Raw genomic sequence first — 16,940 nt, forward strand, 5'->3', positions numbered from 1 at the left:
TACAAAAAAAAACTATTTGAAAAAAAGAATATATACACCAAATTTTACTACATATATTAGAAATGTGTTATTAAGTGAAACTTTATTTTTAAAAATATTCAATTATAATAGTTTTAAACAAGCCTTGTATAACATGTTTACAAAATAATTTACAATACTTAAAATTTTTCTGACCTTAACATTATTAACTCTACACACTAGTTAATTACTTATTTTTTAATAAAATTGTAACTCCTAACACTCAAAATTTACAATTATTTAATTTTAATTATATTCATGTAATATGATATGTGATATTTAAGCATAAAGTTTTTGTTTACAGTTTAACATCTTTCAAGTTCAAAAGTTCATTTTTTAAATTTAAAATTAGAAGGGGTGTAAGTAAGCTTTTGAATATAAGTTTTTTGACATAAGCAACTCAAATTTCTAGGAAATTTTCATTGCAATAATTTGAAAAATGTATTGTAACAAAATTTAAAACATATATATTGATTTTTTATTAACAAAAATCCAATTAGTTATAAACTTAACAATATCTTAATAGAGGTTCCTCTAAGTATTGCAAGAAACACTATCTGAAAACTTGAGATGTCTTTTGTATAAACATAGGAGGAGAATAGTTTAGAGGAGGTCTATTATAGCCTTTTTAGTTTGCCATTAAGAACTTATTGTACCATCCAAATTTGAGTTGCTATATATCAAAAATTAGTTTGAATATAAAAAATATGTAAAGAGCAACTTGTAGCTTAGTTAAATCTCTACAAAAAAGGATCAAACTGTAAAAAAGTGATTACCCTCTATGGCAGGGTTTCCCAAACTTTTTTGCAAATGGCCCCCTTAAAAGAAATTGAAAAAGGCATGGCCCCCTTAAAGAAGATTACTCATAAACTACAATAAAAAGCACCAAAGACCTTTTTTTTTTGCTTTTAATCTGCAACTCAAGAATATCTATGTAAGTTTCAAATTATGATCTCATAGCCCTCATGTGGCTCCTTTACTGCTAATGGCCCTCTCTTACCTCTTTGCTGCTCGTGGCCCCCTGAGTATCTGTCATGGCCCCCAAGGGGGCTATTTAGCCCACTTTGGGAAACCCTGCTCTATGGCCTTTATGTATCGGGTATAAGTAAACTATATTGAATATAAAATGTGAACACTACAAAAGTGATCAATGGTCCTAATGTGAAGAAAGACACTAATATAATTACTTTTATAAAAGTTAAGGTTTTATTGAAAAAGTTTCAGCTTTTAGAAGCAAAAAAACAGCATGAATTTTCTTATGTTAAGACTGAAATGAACCAGCCTAAGTTCATGAGAAAACTTATATAAATAGAAGTAGAGACTAAAACTAAAACATCAAAACAAGAGATAAAAACGTTATTAAGAGTAAGTTTGTCAATATAAAAAAAAAGTTATCTACAAATTTTTTATTCTATTATCATATAAAAAGAAAACATTATTTACAAAACTATACACTGTCATCTTTACAAAAAAAAAGTTTTTGTAAATGTATTTCATAGCAAAAAAACGTTATTATTATTAACAAAATTAAAATCTTATCATATCAAAAAACATGTTTAAAATAGTTCGGTCATCAAATCAAAAAACCTTAAGATCTAGAAATTGTAAATTTGTTGTCATGCCAAAAAAAACATTAACTACAAAACCATAAATTTGTCATTATAGCATTAAAACGTAATTACTTACAAACTGTAATTTTGTCATTGTAGCAAAAAAGTTATTATTTACAAAATTGTAAATATGTCATCATAACAATAAACGTTATTATTTACAAAAATTTTATTCTGTAATTGAAGGAAAAATACATTATTATTTACAAAATTGTTAATCTGCTATCATGCAAATCAAGTTACTATTTAAAAAATCAATTTTTTTTTATTAGAGCACAAAATCAAATTATTTAAAAAACCGTAAATTTCTTACCATGCAAAAAACGTTATTATTTACAAAATTAAAAATTTTTTATAATAACAAAAAAGCTAATTATTTAAAAAAACATAAATTTGTTATCATGCAACACAAGTTATTAGTTACAAAATCAAAAATATTTTATTATAGCACAATAGCTAATTATTCAAAAAACGTAAATTTGTTATTATGGAAAAAATGTTATTATTTCAAAAATCAAAAATATTTTATTATAGCACAAAAGCCGTAAATCTGTTATTATGCAAAAACTTATTATTTAAAAAATAAAATATTTTACCCTGCAAAAAACATTATTATTTACAAAATCAAAAATAATTTATTATAGCACAAAAAGCTAATTATTTGTAAATCTGACATCATAGCAAAAAAACGTAATTATCTACAAATTGTAAATTTTTTATCATAGCAAAATTATTTACAAATTTGTAAATCTGTTATCATAGCAAAAAAAAAATTACTACAATGTATATCTATTGTTTAAATAAAACATTGCATCTGGAATCTAAGCTAAAAAAGATAGATAGTATTTCAAAAAATTTAGATATAACAACTAAATAAAAAAACGTATTTGCAAAAAAGTAAATTTAACATTCATAAGTTTACAGGCTTATTTTATATTCCTGGAATAAGCTGCTTGTTGGCTCTGTTCTAATCTTAACAGATTTAGTTGCATAAAAGTGGATACAACTTCTAAAAAAAAAGTATTTTTTGCAAAAATGTTACATTTACTAACTGAACAAAAAACGTACAGTGCTTCCTAGTTTATCTGGCCATCAGTTCCCACCCAAACCAGTTCCAAGCCAATCTATTGTGCTTGTTTCTTTTACACAGTATAGCTTTTGCACAGAGAGTCATTTTTGCTAGGTGTCAGTTTTACATAGGTGACCCTTTTGCACAAGATATCACTTTTTTTATGGCTGCATTTTGCACAAAGCATTCTATTTGCATGGCATCAATTTTTAAAGGTGTCATAATTTTTGCCAATTGTCTTTTTTGCACAGCTGACTTTCTTCATAAACTTGATAAAACTAAGTTGATAACTAATAAGGTATGTATACACATAAATTTTTTTATTAAAAAACTTTTCACATATATGTGCAACTTGATGAAAAAAAAATTTTTTAATAATAAAAGTGAGAAAGTACACAAACTGTATTTTATCAAATACATTTTAGATAAAACAGCCAATAGTAGGTATAAAACAGGGGTTGTTGGCCCTCAAAGCCAAAATATACAGCTCTAAAGGTACTTTTTAGCTGAAAGCATACTTTTTGAAAAGCGTAAAAATAAAAGTTTTGCATTAAAAACTCACAACTAGGCTTTCAGTTTATTAGATACTCTTTAAATGTGCTACATAACTGCTTATTTTGTTATATTTTTGGTTTAAAATATTACTTTTTAAGTAATTACTACAATTATTTTTAAACAACTGCAACCCTTAAAGACTTTTTTCTATATAGAGAGGCCTGCGATTAACAAATTTCTCAACTTTTTGTGAGAAAGTTGACCCTCAAATAACAAAAGGTTGCCAACCCTTTGTATGAAATTTATCTCTGTTATCTCATTGCTTTTAAGACAATGTGTGTAGATTAAAGAGAGGTGACTGTAATTAATGGAAATTGTTTGGGACAGTAGAACCGCTTTTTATCAAAGTACCACTCTATTATTCAACCTTTTATTTTTTTAATAAACTCGTTGCATCATATCACTTGTTTGTTTTACTATTTTATGTGTATCTTGTACATCAATAACTTTTTTAGCACAACCACACATAGTAGTTTTTAGTTGTTTGACAGTTGGTAGATTTAACATTACAACACTACACTGTTATAATAAATATTGAAAATGAAAGAAATGGCCAATTTGCTTGTAATTTGTGTAATTTTACTTTCAAATTAATAAAAGTATAACCTTATAAAAAATGGAACATTTTATAAATACAACAAAAATAACTTACTTTAAAGGTAAAATATTCTCTATAGACAGCAAAGTTCTTAAATTTATCCCAAGTCTACAAATTGCATAACTGTTAAACATTAACATTTTTTATATACTTTAATAAAGTATATAAAGTCTAGTAAACATTAGGGGATTTTATAAAAAAGTAACAGAAACAAAAGAAACACTTTACTAATTTACTTAACGTTCAACCAAAAGAAACAAGAAAAGTTTTAGTTTTATAAAAAAAGTTAACAAGATCGTTATGCTTAAATAAAATTTATTTATTTATAGTGTTTTAGCTATTAAATGCTTACTTTGTACATATTAGCGTACAAACTTACCAGAAAAACTGGTTTGAAATAGAAATAGAAACGTTTGAATTTTTAAATTAAAAAAAAAGGTTGTTACAGAGTCTTACAAAAATTAATAAACCACGTGTTAATACGGGAGCGGGTCAGAATCACACGGCTTCAATTTTGAACGATGTGTCACTTTTGCACGACGGGCTACTTTTGCACAGCGTCATTTTTGGACGGCGTCATTTTATTCTAATAGACTAAAGCATTAGTAGCAAGTATAACAATTTACTCTACCTTCAGTGGGGACTATGTCCCTTATAACTCATACAGTCCAATGAGACAAAAACTAAATCTAATCAGTTGCCTTACATATAGAGCAATGAAAATTTGTTCTGAAAAATATTTAGAAAAAGAATTATCAAAGGTGGAAAGAATCTTTGCGACTTTAGGTTACCCTCTAGACATAATAAAGAACCCAATACAAAAAACAAAGACAAGGTTTGAGTCAATAAAATTTGGTCCAAAAAAGTGTCCGGTATACCTTGAGTTGCCATACAATCAGAATACAGTTTTGCATAATAATTTGAAGAAAATAGTAGAAAATGGCTATAGATCTGTTAATTTACGAATAGTATACTCAACCAATAAACTGTTTCAGATTAAAAACAAAGATAAATTACCCACCCTAAACACCAGCAATGTAATTTATAAATTTGTATGTTTATGTAAAAAAACATACGTGGGTAGAACGAGTAACAATTTGATTGCAAGAATTAACCAACACATACCAAAAAACCTTTTAAACAAGATAAAGTCATGTAACGAGGAAAAGAAATTTGATGATTTGGAAAAACTAAATAGTGGTTCAGCGATTGGCCAACACCTGATTACTAATCCTAAGTCTGTCGAAAACTATAAAGTGGATAACTTCAAAATAATATCAGTTGCTCTTAATGAATTTCACCTAAAAACTTTAGAAGCTATATACATTTTAAGCTTAAAGCCAGATCTCTGTAAACAAAAGAAATTTGTTTATTCGACCATTTTGTTTAATTCGTTGAACTTAAATTAGTTGATTAGTAAAGTTGTGTTACATTTATATTATTTCTGATTAAACGATTGCCTTAATTTGTTAATTATTACTAATGTGTTAAATTTAATTTGTTTTCTTAAATACTTAGTTTTATTAGTTTTTATCAGTAAATCATTATTTCAGCTTGTTTTGACACGAAAAAATACTGAAGAGCGTGTCCGAAAAGTACTTCTATTTTGTATTTTGTTTGCAATAAACTTTAATGTATAAAAATTGTGATTTTTATAATGGAAAAACAATTTAATGAAATAAAACTTTTTTTGGTGATCTAAGTAGTTTTCAACTATTTTGTTTCTATAATGACTTGAACGAATAAAATGCAATAATAGTACAGTATAAAATAGTTTTATATTTATGCTTACTAAATAAATAATTTTATCTTTTTTTGTATTATCTAACAACTAGAAACTAAATCTCCTACAACTACTAACTTTTTGTCCTGGACATGACTTTAAACTGTATCCTGGTGTATGACTCTAATACCGAAAGGTTTTTTCGTACACCAGGTCCTAGGACCAAATATTTGAGCGTTTTTTTTTTCTTCGTTCAATAAACAATAATTAACAATTAAAGTGTATGTTATAATATTAGGTATTTCATATTCAAATTTAACATTTTTAATAAATATTTTTATAATTTAGCTTTTAATAAACGTTCAAGTTATTTTAGCATTTGTTTTCGATGTAAAGTTTGTTTAAATGGTATAAAACGTAAACAACTTGAAATTTCAACTAAATTTCAATTATAACTATTAATTACTTTAAAAAACGTTGAATGTGTTTTAATAATTTTTTACTTAATTGTAATTTTTTTGTAGAATTTCTTAAACACAAAAAAAGTTGAATAACTAAGTCTGATTGAAAAATCAAAAAACTAAAATATAATCAACAAAACTATCTATTAAAATTGCAACATAAAACTATTATAAACGTAGAATTAAAAAAATTACGGAACATTTTGGCCACTAGGTTACGCAACGTCACGTGTCGTGTTTCAGAAAATGACGTCATGAGTGACATCATAATGAATGATGAAATAACTCCCAGTTATTGCTACTTTTATGATAAAAATCCAATCAGAAATAAAAAATTTAATGCATAAAAAGTAAAAAATTGTTTTACTATCGGACGCAAATTATTAACAATCGTAAAATTTCGTTTAGCCGGCTAACTAGAAAGGCTAAACGTCAGCTAACCAGGTTTAGAAGTCTTTTCCATCTACCTTTAGGTTGTTTGTGAAGAAATAAAACAAAGCTTATAGGTTTTTTTGTAGTATTTTCTTAAGACAAGTTGTTTAAACACAGTCGTTTTAATGCTAATAAAAAAGCTACAATACTAAAACTAATTTATGCAAAAAAAAATTCCGTTACCTTTCAACAGAACTTTCTTATGTTTTTAATTAGTGGTTTTTAAACATATTTATTTGATTTTAAAATCGTTTTCTAATATCTATAGTGGGACATACATTTTGTTTTTATCTCTAGTAAAAAATTATTTTAATCATATCATAATTTAGATATTTAAATCATTTCAAATAGTAAGATTGCCTTTTATACTAGCGAATTACTTTTTAATTTATATATTATGATAAGTTTTATTGCTTTGTGTAATTATAATTTATAAATTAGCTTCATGTTATGTATAAAACTTGTAAATTTAACCATCAAATATTTAAATTAAATAATATAAAATATCATCAATAAAAATTTACGTTTTGTTTGAAACATTTTTGATTCATAACTGTTTTAATCTAAAACTATTATTTTTTGTTATTTAAATTGTAACTAGCTTGTTTTATATAAAAACTGCAAAAATTATTTTTCAAAAGTTTCAATCAGTAAAACGACTAGTTGTAACGACTAAAAAAACCAAATCAAAAAACTAAATTGAAACTGAAAATTGAAAACTAACAAGTAAATTAGAAAATTGAATTATTATACATAAAATTAAAGAAATAACAGAAATAAGTGCTTAAAAACTTCATATTAGTACTATTAGACAACTATAAAATGTTATAAGGTTTTTTTTCACAAGTAAACGACAAATTTAAGATAACAATAGCATTAAATTAAAAAATATAAATGTTTAACTGTTTTATTTTAACCTTTTACATACTAGCAATTAAAATTTGAATTAACAATTTTATTTATTCTCATGTCTTGTGATAAAGAAATACTTAAAAAAAAAATTTATTTTAAATTTCAATCATAAAAGTTTTTTTTTGTTTAAGCAAACATTTACTTTTAGTTTACAACCTTTTACATACTAGCAATTAAAAATAAATTAACAATTTTGTTTTTTTTAAAGTCTTATGATAAAAAAATACTTAAAAACCAATTTTTATCTAAAATTTCAATCATAAAAGTTTTTTGTTTGTTTAAGCAAAAATTTAATTATATTTTTTAACCTTTTACATACTAGCAATTAAAAATTTAAATTAACATTTTCTTTTTCTAAAGTCTTGTGATAGAAAGTACTTAAAGCCAATGTATATTTAAAATTTCAGTCATTAAATTTTTTTTTTGTTTGAGCAAACATCTATTTCTAGTTTTAGTTCTAAGTGTGTTTATTAAACGTTTTAAGTGTATTACTTTATTATTAAGAGTGTTTAGAAATTTTAAAACCAGCAAATTTATTTGAAATGTTTTAATGTTAATTTGAAATGTTGAACCTAACTTTTCTACTACTAATAATTGTTTAGTTTTGATTTTAACTCTACAGTTTCAAATTTTAGACTCTATGAAAGTTTCTCGTAGCTAACTAATATTACCCTTATCTTTTGTGGAAAGTTTCAAGTTATACATTGTGTCACAAAAATTATGCCAAACGTCAATGTAATACTACAAGGCCTTCTTTTATTTTGCTTCGTGTCAGCCATTTCGTTAGGCCTACCTGTGGTTAGTTAGTTTATAATTCTATTTTGAATTTTGTTTGAAAATAATTATGTAGCAAATACTAATGCATGTTATCAAAATAAAAAAGTTTTGGTGGTAAATTTGTACTAACTTAAATATTTGTATACAAATTCTTTTCTTTACCTTTTTAGTATACTTTATCTAAACAAGTATTTTGTATTTCTCATTAGCTTAAGTTTATTTATTTTTTCTCTTTTAAAGCTCACGTGAAGTAAAAAATAAATTATTTTTTATTTTACTTTAAATTAATTAACTTAATTGACTTTTTAGATTGTTTAGTTTAAAACAACAACTTTAATCTTTGACATTGAAAACTTTTTTGATAGTTATTATTCAAAAACATATTTTTTTTTCAATGTGAATACTTGTACATAAAAGAATTAATTTTACTGTTATAAGTAATCGTTACTAGATAAGTTTTTATAACGTTTAAAATATAAATTGAAGGCTAACTTCAAAAGCTTTACTTAAAAACACTTAAAAAATTGCTTCGAATATGTTACATTTGATTATATGTTGATTATAAAATCAATTTGACATTAATATATATATTTATAAGAAAATAAAGTGGTTAATCAAACTTAAGAACTTTTCTCCACCTGAAGGGCTTTTTAATAGTTTATTACGAAAAGTTGATTTCAAAATAAGCTAGAACATATGTTTTATAAAGCTTTAATCATCAGCTAGTACTGTTTGAAATGAAAATATCAGGTAGCCTCTTTAAAAAGTGTTGAAGTTTAACTAACCACATTATTTCCTACATTTCCATATATATTTAATTATATTTAATTATATAAAACAATAGTTTAGACAACCGTTTCGAACATGAGATATAAAACCTCATGTACTCCTCAGTAAGCCAATATATATATATATAAGTATATATTTATTTATTTAATTATATAAAAACTATAATTCTAACAGCTGTTTCACACATTGAAATGTAAAATTTCATGTGATCGTAAGTACAGTTTATTATAATAGTGAACAGAAACTTCGATTTTAGAATTTTTATGATAATTATGACGTAGTAATGGTACAGTTTATTGTACGATTAGTTGAATTTGAAATACGCTGTAAATGTTATTCTATGCTTCTTAGGAAAGTTTAAAAAGGTTATTTTGGAAAAATGTTTTAAGCTATTAGAAAAATTTTTTAGGCTGTTGGGAAAAATGTTATAAAATGCTATAAAATACTCGTGTTTGCCGCTTCGATTTTATTTTGTTTTAATATTTAGTTGGTTTTAATTTTTTTTAAAAAGTATTTTTGATAATGGATGCATATGTTTTGTCTTTCGCTTTTCTTGTTTAGTGTTACGTTCTTTTCTGATTTTTCGATTTCTATTTTTTCTAAGTTACAAAGTTTGCAGCCGAATTTAGTGTTGAATTTTAATTTTGTCTTGTTTAATATTTCCCATTTAATTTTGTAGTCTGTATTGTTATCTTTTAAGTTCCATATGTAATTCGCTAGTTCTGTTGTGTGTCTTTTGTTAATATTGTTGAATGATGATTTGTGGTTTCTGTATCTTTGTTTAAAGGTATTTCCTGTATAAGTATATAAATGTATATAGTTTATTTAACGACAAAAAGACGCTCAAAATGTTTGGTCCTAGGACTTAGTGCACGAAAAACCTTTCAGTTATCGAAGTCGCACACAACGGATACATTTACGTCTTGTCTAGGACTTATACTTGTTGTGAAGCAAAAATAATTTTTACTCCTAAAATAGAATGCTGTAGGTAATCTTTAGAACTATATTTGTTATTATTTTTTTTTATATCGAAATTTCTAGTAAGCATTTGATGACATGATGATTTGATGACATGATGTGATGACATTTTATAATCTGTTCGTTAAAATTTAAAAACCATAGTACCATACTTGGTTATTTTTGAGATAATATTATAAACTATTTTACTAAAAGAGTGAATTAACTCTTTTAAACTTAGTAAAATTTGTAGTATTTTAATAAAAACATAGAAAAGACATTTATAAAAAAAACTTGGAAAGTTTGGAAATTACAAAGTTTAAGAATAAAGGAATTTAATAAGTAAACAAATTTAAAGCTCTAAATAAAAAAGAGAAAGACAGATAATTTGAACACAATACCAAAAATTATCTTTTTAAAATTTTAACACAGCCAACCTAAAAGTTTAACACGAAACTATACGTTTAATAAAAAAATTTATTTATATTTATTCTTTATGGTTCATTAATTTTTTTATTGAAGTATTATCAATTATTTGATTTTTTTTTTGAATTTTTTCTATGTTTCTGTTAACATACTATAAACTTTCCTTAGTCTTCATCAAGTATAGTCTTAAAATAAAAAAATCATAATATTATCTCAAAAGTAACAAGTATTGTACAGTAGTTTTTAAATTTTTGCAAGCAGATTAATAAACTATTACGGTATATCATTTTAGTGCTATTTGAATGTAAAAAAGATTAATAACATTTAGAGTGTGAAAAAAATGTACCTTCGTTTTTTTGTTTTACAATAAATACAGACCTCTTTACTGTGTATACCAAGTTTAAAAAAAAATACAAAACATCTAAATATTAATACATTTTTTTAAACAGAAAAGAAGGCCATTAGTACTTCCAGAAGGTAATTAAATTAATTCAATATTATTTTTCTTTTAAAATAATTCGTAAAGGTTTGTCTTTTACTTTAAACTGAAGACTTTTTTTAGCTTAAATAAAAGAATTTATAAAAAAAAAAAAAAAAAAAATTAGCTTTGATAAAATTTTTAGGGTTTTATTCGGCATGTCGCGGCGATGAAGCTGAATACTTCACTGATTGTTTGAGAGCCCAACCTGCCTCAAAGTGTAAGTTTTTAAAAAAATTCGACAAAATTTTGTTTTTATAAAACCTTTTTCTTGAAAATTATAACCGCTTTAACTTACTTTGCATACTTTTCTAAATATCAAGTATAGTTTACAAAAGAATTTTATTTAGTTGTTACATCGAAGGCGTAAGTGCATTTACAAAAAATATATATTTTAATTATTTTGTAGCGAATTGTCGGGGGCAAATTAAGACAGAAAACTACGAAAGTTTCAGGAAGGATATGTCGCGGTACTGTATCCAAATGCAGTATTATGGCAGCCTCGGGTACTTTGCTCTTCAGCCATACCAAGTTCTAGAAAGTAAGAAAGTTTATTTTTACGACTTTAAAAGCTTGACTAAAACTTATTACTAAAAAGTTATAGATTTATAGAACTAACTGTTTCTGTTTTTACTTTTGTTTGAGAAATCTAAAAAAATCTAAAAATTGAATAATTAAATTTAATTGCTATCAAGAAGATCAGTATTTTTAATATGTTTATATTTTAACATTTTTTAACACAACAATTAATACAACACTTGTAAGCAAACTTTATTTTAACATTTTTAACTATCATTTTGAAACATCCCAATAGTTGTTTATTGAACGATTAAAAAGCGCTCAAAAAGTTTGGTCTAAGGACCTGGTGTACAAAGGAACCTTTCGGTTATCGAGTCGTACACCAATAATTAATAATTCAAATTTACTGTAAACTGTAAAAATAGCTAATGATTTTAAAGTTAGTTTTTAAATAAATCATATATTACGTCAAATAAGTTAATAAGTAAGCTTTAGATTTTTTTTTAGTCCACGTTTGAGAGAAAATATAAATAAACTTTTGCTAATGAGAACAAAAATTAAACTCTTAAATAAATATTATTTAAAACTTACGAAAAATGAATAGTATAAAAGGAACTACAGTTTGTTGAAATTAAATTAGGAACACATTTGTAAAAAAAACTTTGTAAAAAAACTTCAATTTACACAAAAAAAAAATTACTTTGGCTGAGCTGAGAACTACTCGAACAGATAATATAATTAAATAACAAAAAAAAATTTCACTAATTCGGTTAACTTAAACATTTTAGCAACATGCCAAACAAATTTTTCTTTTAATTTTTTATCAAAAATAAAATCTTACCCGTACAGGTCCACAGAAAAAATGTCTGATAACTTGCGAAAGCGGTACGGTTTGTTCGGAGCTCAGATTCGAAATCACGAATCAAACTTCGGTGTATGACATACACAGCTGTCACAAAATCCCCCAAACTACAACTCCCCTACCGACCACTGACGGCCCGACGAAAAAGAGCGACGAAAATTTACTTTCTTTTTGCAGACAAGTTTTGAAAAATTCTCAGTAAATTATCTTTTCAGATCATTTAAGTTTTTTCAACAGCTATTCATAATTCATATTGTTAAACAATTAATTAGATTAATTTAACAACTTTTCCAAGTTTTGCTTTAGCTCAATAATTTCCTTAAAAATTGCACTTTCTAACTGCTTTATCAGTATAAGCTCTGTAAATATGATATGTACTTATAAAATACAGTTTTAAATTAGAATTGTCACTGGTTTTAGTCTTTTGTAAATTGTTGTTTTTTTAAGCTGTTTTATATTGTAGTTGTTCATGCAATTCCGAAAATAAAATTTCAAAAAAAAAATTTTATTCCATCCAAAACAACCTCTTTCTTAAATACATAAATTTTATTTCAACGTTTTTAAAATTATTGTATATAATAGTTATTTGAATTAAAAACTTGCAATAGAAATTTAACTGAAAGTTCAAATTGTTTACGTTATATTTAGTTTAAACAAGTTTTACATTGATAACAAATGCCAAAATAACTTGAACGTTTAAAAAGTACAAACAGTCTTAAAAGTTACAAGTTTAACAATTTTATAAAACAAAATAATTTTTTTTGGTGATCTTAGTAGTTTTAAAACTATTTTGTTCATACAATAACTTAAATGAATAAAAATGCAATAATAGTACAGTATAAAAAATCGTATACTTATTTTTATTAAAAAGATTAAGTTCTCTTTTTATTGTAGTATCTAACAACTTGAAACTAAATCTTTTACAAATATAGCTGACATTTAAAGTGTTTGTTTTATGTATTAAGTATTTCATATTCACATTTAACATTTTTGATTAATTTTTTTATGATTACAGTAGACTACTGCTTAAGTAAGCAAATTGAACCCGACCAAAAAGTGCGTACTTAGCACGGGTAGTGCGTACTTTTTGACGACATAGTATAATATGAAATTTAGTTGTTTGTTTTCTTTCTTACAACTAGCCACCAAATAATTAAGCCAAATAAACAAGTCTTTTTATTTTAAATAACATTTAATATATACTACATAATTATAAACTGCAAAATTTTTTAATAGATTTTTCAATGATTTATTTTTTCTATAAAAAGTTTCTACATAATTAATACATACATTTAATATAGAAAGTCAATGTCAGTCAATGATATAAAAAAGAATATTAAGCTATATTTTCTATGTTTTGGTTTGTTAGAGGGAAAGTACCAAACTACATTGTGTTTACCAAACATTTTCAAAACATCAATGTGTGTACATTTAAATTAAATTAGACTTAACTATGTTGTATTTGTAGGTTTTTTTAACTTTGTCATCTAGATTTATTTATTTTATAGCGTTAGTGCTCAAATATCATTATTATTTTCACTTTTCTGCAACCACTACATAAGTAGTTAGTTTATTAACATTTAATAACAGGACTGTCACAATCGCAGGCCACTTAGAATACTCAGGATTACTCACCCGAGTTTAAAATAAAATTAATTAATTTGATATAAATATATAAAAAATTTGTGAAAAATATATAAAAAATTTAGAATTTTTTTTGTCTTTCTGGATAAGTGCGTACTTAAGGCGGGGTGCGTACCAAAAAAAGTGCGTACTTAAGCGGTAGTCTACTATAAATGAACAAAACATGAATTTTGAACCAAAACATTTTATTATAAACTTAAACATTTTCTGGCCAAATATAAGAAAAAACATTTATAATGTATATATAGTCTGCCACCGTTACTGTATTAAAATGTGTCATGTTTAACATTGTATAATTAACAATGGTGAGTAAGTTTTGTTTATATAAATAAAATTAAAATTCAAAATTATAAGTATTAAATGAATAAAACGTTTAAAATAGGTTTGAAATGTAAATACAAAAAGACATTTTAACAAAGAAAATTATTTAAAAATAACTTTACTAACACAAAGTAATACAGACTAGACTAATTTTAATGTGAAACATGTTTTGTTTAAAAAGTTTGAAATAACTGACTGTATAAACATAATAACAAAAAAAAAGCTCATTTTGTTATAAACTTTTGTAATTTTTGATTACGAGGAGTAAAACTAATATTTTAGTTTGTTGTAAATGTTTTTTTTTAAATAAAGTTTCATACTTTTTATAACTGTTTCAACACCTTAACACCAGAAAAAATCTTAAAAATATATGTACAAGCGAACAAACAGAAAAGTATTTAAAAAAAATTAAGAATTTTACTATTTGTTTAGATAAGTTGATTGTACGTCTAACAACTTTAGTTTAAATTGGTATTAGAATATATCTAACAGTTTAAATGTCATTTATAGAGTTTTTAAAATCTTCAAAACAAAATTTTTGGTTTTTAAAAGGTTCTAATACATGGAACACACTTAAGTATTTTTATAAGCCTACTAAACACTAAACCGAACAAAAATAACTTGATAATTATTGTAAAAAACACTTGTTTTAAGTTTCTTTTTTAACTACAAGACTTTGTAAAGTAGGAAATGTCAAATTGAAAATTTTAGTTGCTAGAATGTAAAAGGTTGAATTGAAACAGTTGATCATTCATATCGCTTAAATAAACTAAACTTATAGTATACAAAAGCGTAGTTTTTTTGTAAAACAGCGATATAGATCTTTATTTTTATATAGAAGTATTTAAATTTAACATTTTTAGTACTCAATTTCATTTTTGTTGTATAATTTTTCGTATATTGGTTTAGTATTTAAATTTACTTAAAAGGTTTTTAAACTTTAAACTGGACTAAGTCCATATTTTTCAAATTGTTAAAAGTAGTAATTCAAACTGTTAACTTTGTAAAAAGCGAAGAATAATTATTTATAAAGTAAACGTTTATTATTTATGTTTTATGATTTTGTTTTTGAATTTATTATTCTAGCGACTTTTTAAAAATGTTACTCGCAGTTATTTTTTTGTAAAATATGTTTTAAATATTTAAAACAAATACATAAGTATTAGAATAAAATTATTTCGTCATAATATAAGTTCTTAACAAAGCGTAAAAGGTTTAATAATATACTAAATAACAAACTTTAAAAGTTTGAAATAAACTAAAAAAGTAATAAAACTCGGCATGTTGAACAACAACAAACATAAATTGCTTTATTTTATATTATTTTTTTATTTTTATTATATTTATTTAAAACAAGAATATGACTTATGTCGTTCTGTAATAATTTTGATTTTTATAAAAAACAAAATGTTTATATCACTATAGATAGTTTTTTATAAAAACATTCTGAAAGCGTTTAAATTTATTTAAAATTATGAAAAATTAAGAAAGAAAATTTAAGGTCAGTTATAAGTTGAAGGAAACAAATTTAGCATATATAAATTGTTAAATTGAATCTTTTGATGAGTTTAAAAACGACTATGCTAAAACAACTTTTGCTTGTAAAAACTAATGATAAAACGTTATTATATTCCTTCACAAAAATCTTAAAGCTAGTTAAAAAATTAACGACATTTGTATCGAGTTAACCGACCAAGTTTTGCGGAAATTTTACAATCGTAAATATTTTCGAGTGATTTTTTACATTTTATTTAATAACTTTTTTATTTCTTGATGGATTTTTATAACAAAAATATCAACAGATAGTATTTGTTTCAACGGTTATTATGGTGTCGTTCGTGACATCATTTTCTGAAACACGACACGCGACATTGCGTCACCCAGTGGCTAAAATGTTCCAGTAAAATATTTAAATTCTAAGTGTACTACAGTCGTTTTTATAGGTACAACTTTTTAATTCTACATTTGCAACAGTTGTTTAATGTATATTGAATAAAATATATTTTTTAAGCTGTTCAATAATACTCAAACACTTTAAAAAAAAAATTTAACTTTAAAAACACTTTTAAAGTTATATAAGTTTTACAACATCGTTTATAAACGATACTACTCCGCTTGAGTAGGAACTTTGAATGCAGCCAAAATAAACAAATCTTAATCTGAAATTTCATTAGTTAAAGCCAATCTAAATATATTAAAAACCACTAATGGTTATAAATGATTATTTTACTTTTAAAAAGCTAAAAAATGTTTTCTACTGAAGCTAATAGAACTAATAAAAAATTTAATTCCTTACATTCGTTTAAAAGTATTAAATTTGTAATCTATCTATTTATTGTAATATTTAGCTACAGACTTTTGTTTGGTTTTTGTTTAAACTGATTGCTTTTAAACATTGATCCAAAAAAATAGTAAGAAAACATTTGATGATTGAAAATAAAATTATTATTTTGGTAAACAGAAGTAAAAGTAAGGTAAATCATTAACTATCACAACGTTGTTTTCAATATAATTTTCACCTTACATCTGTTGCCCCTCTAAATGATTTTTTTTTCGGCGCGACGAAATATATTTTCAGCTTGGGAATCACAGATGAAGAGAAAAAGTTAGCTTTTTTAAAACGCTTTTTACATTTTTTTAATCCCCTGTAATGTAAATTGTATGGGACTTTAAAAATAAGACTCCCTTCTTTCGGCTTTGGCGAACTTTTCTAATATGCAAGTACTGCAAATGCTTTGTGGGTTTTTGGCTTTGCCAATATTCTTGTTTATTTCCCAGTTTATTTGTTG

This window comes from Thalia democratica, chromosome 2 (assembly GCF_965202585.1).
Source record: "Thalia democratica chromosome 2, ktThaDemo2.hap1.1, whole genome shotgun sequence".
Taxonomy (NCBI): domain Eukaryota; kingdom Metazoa; phylum Chordata; class Thaliacea; order Salpida; family Salpidae; genus Thalia; species Thalia democratica.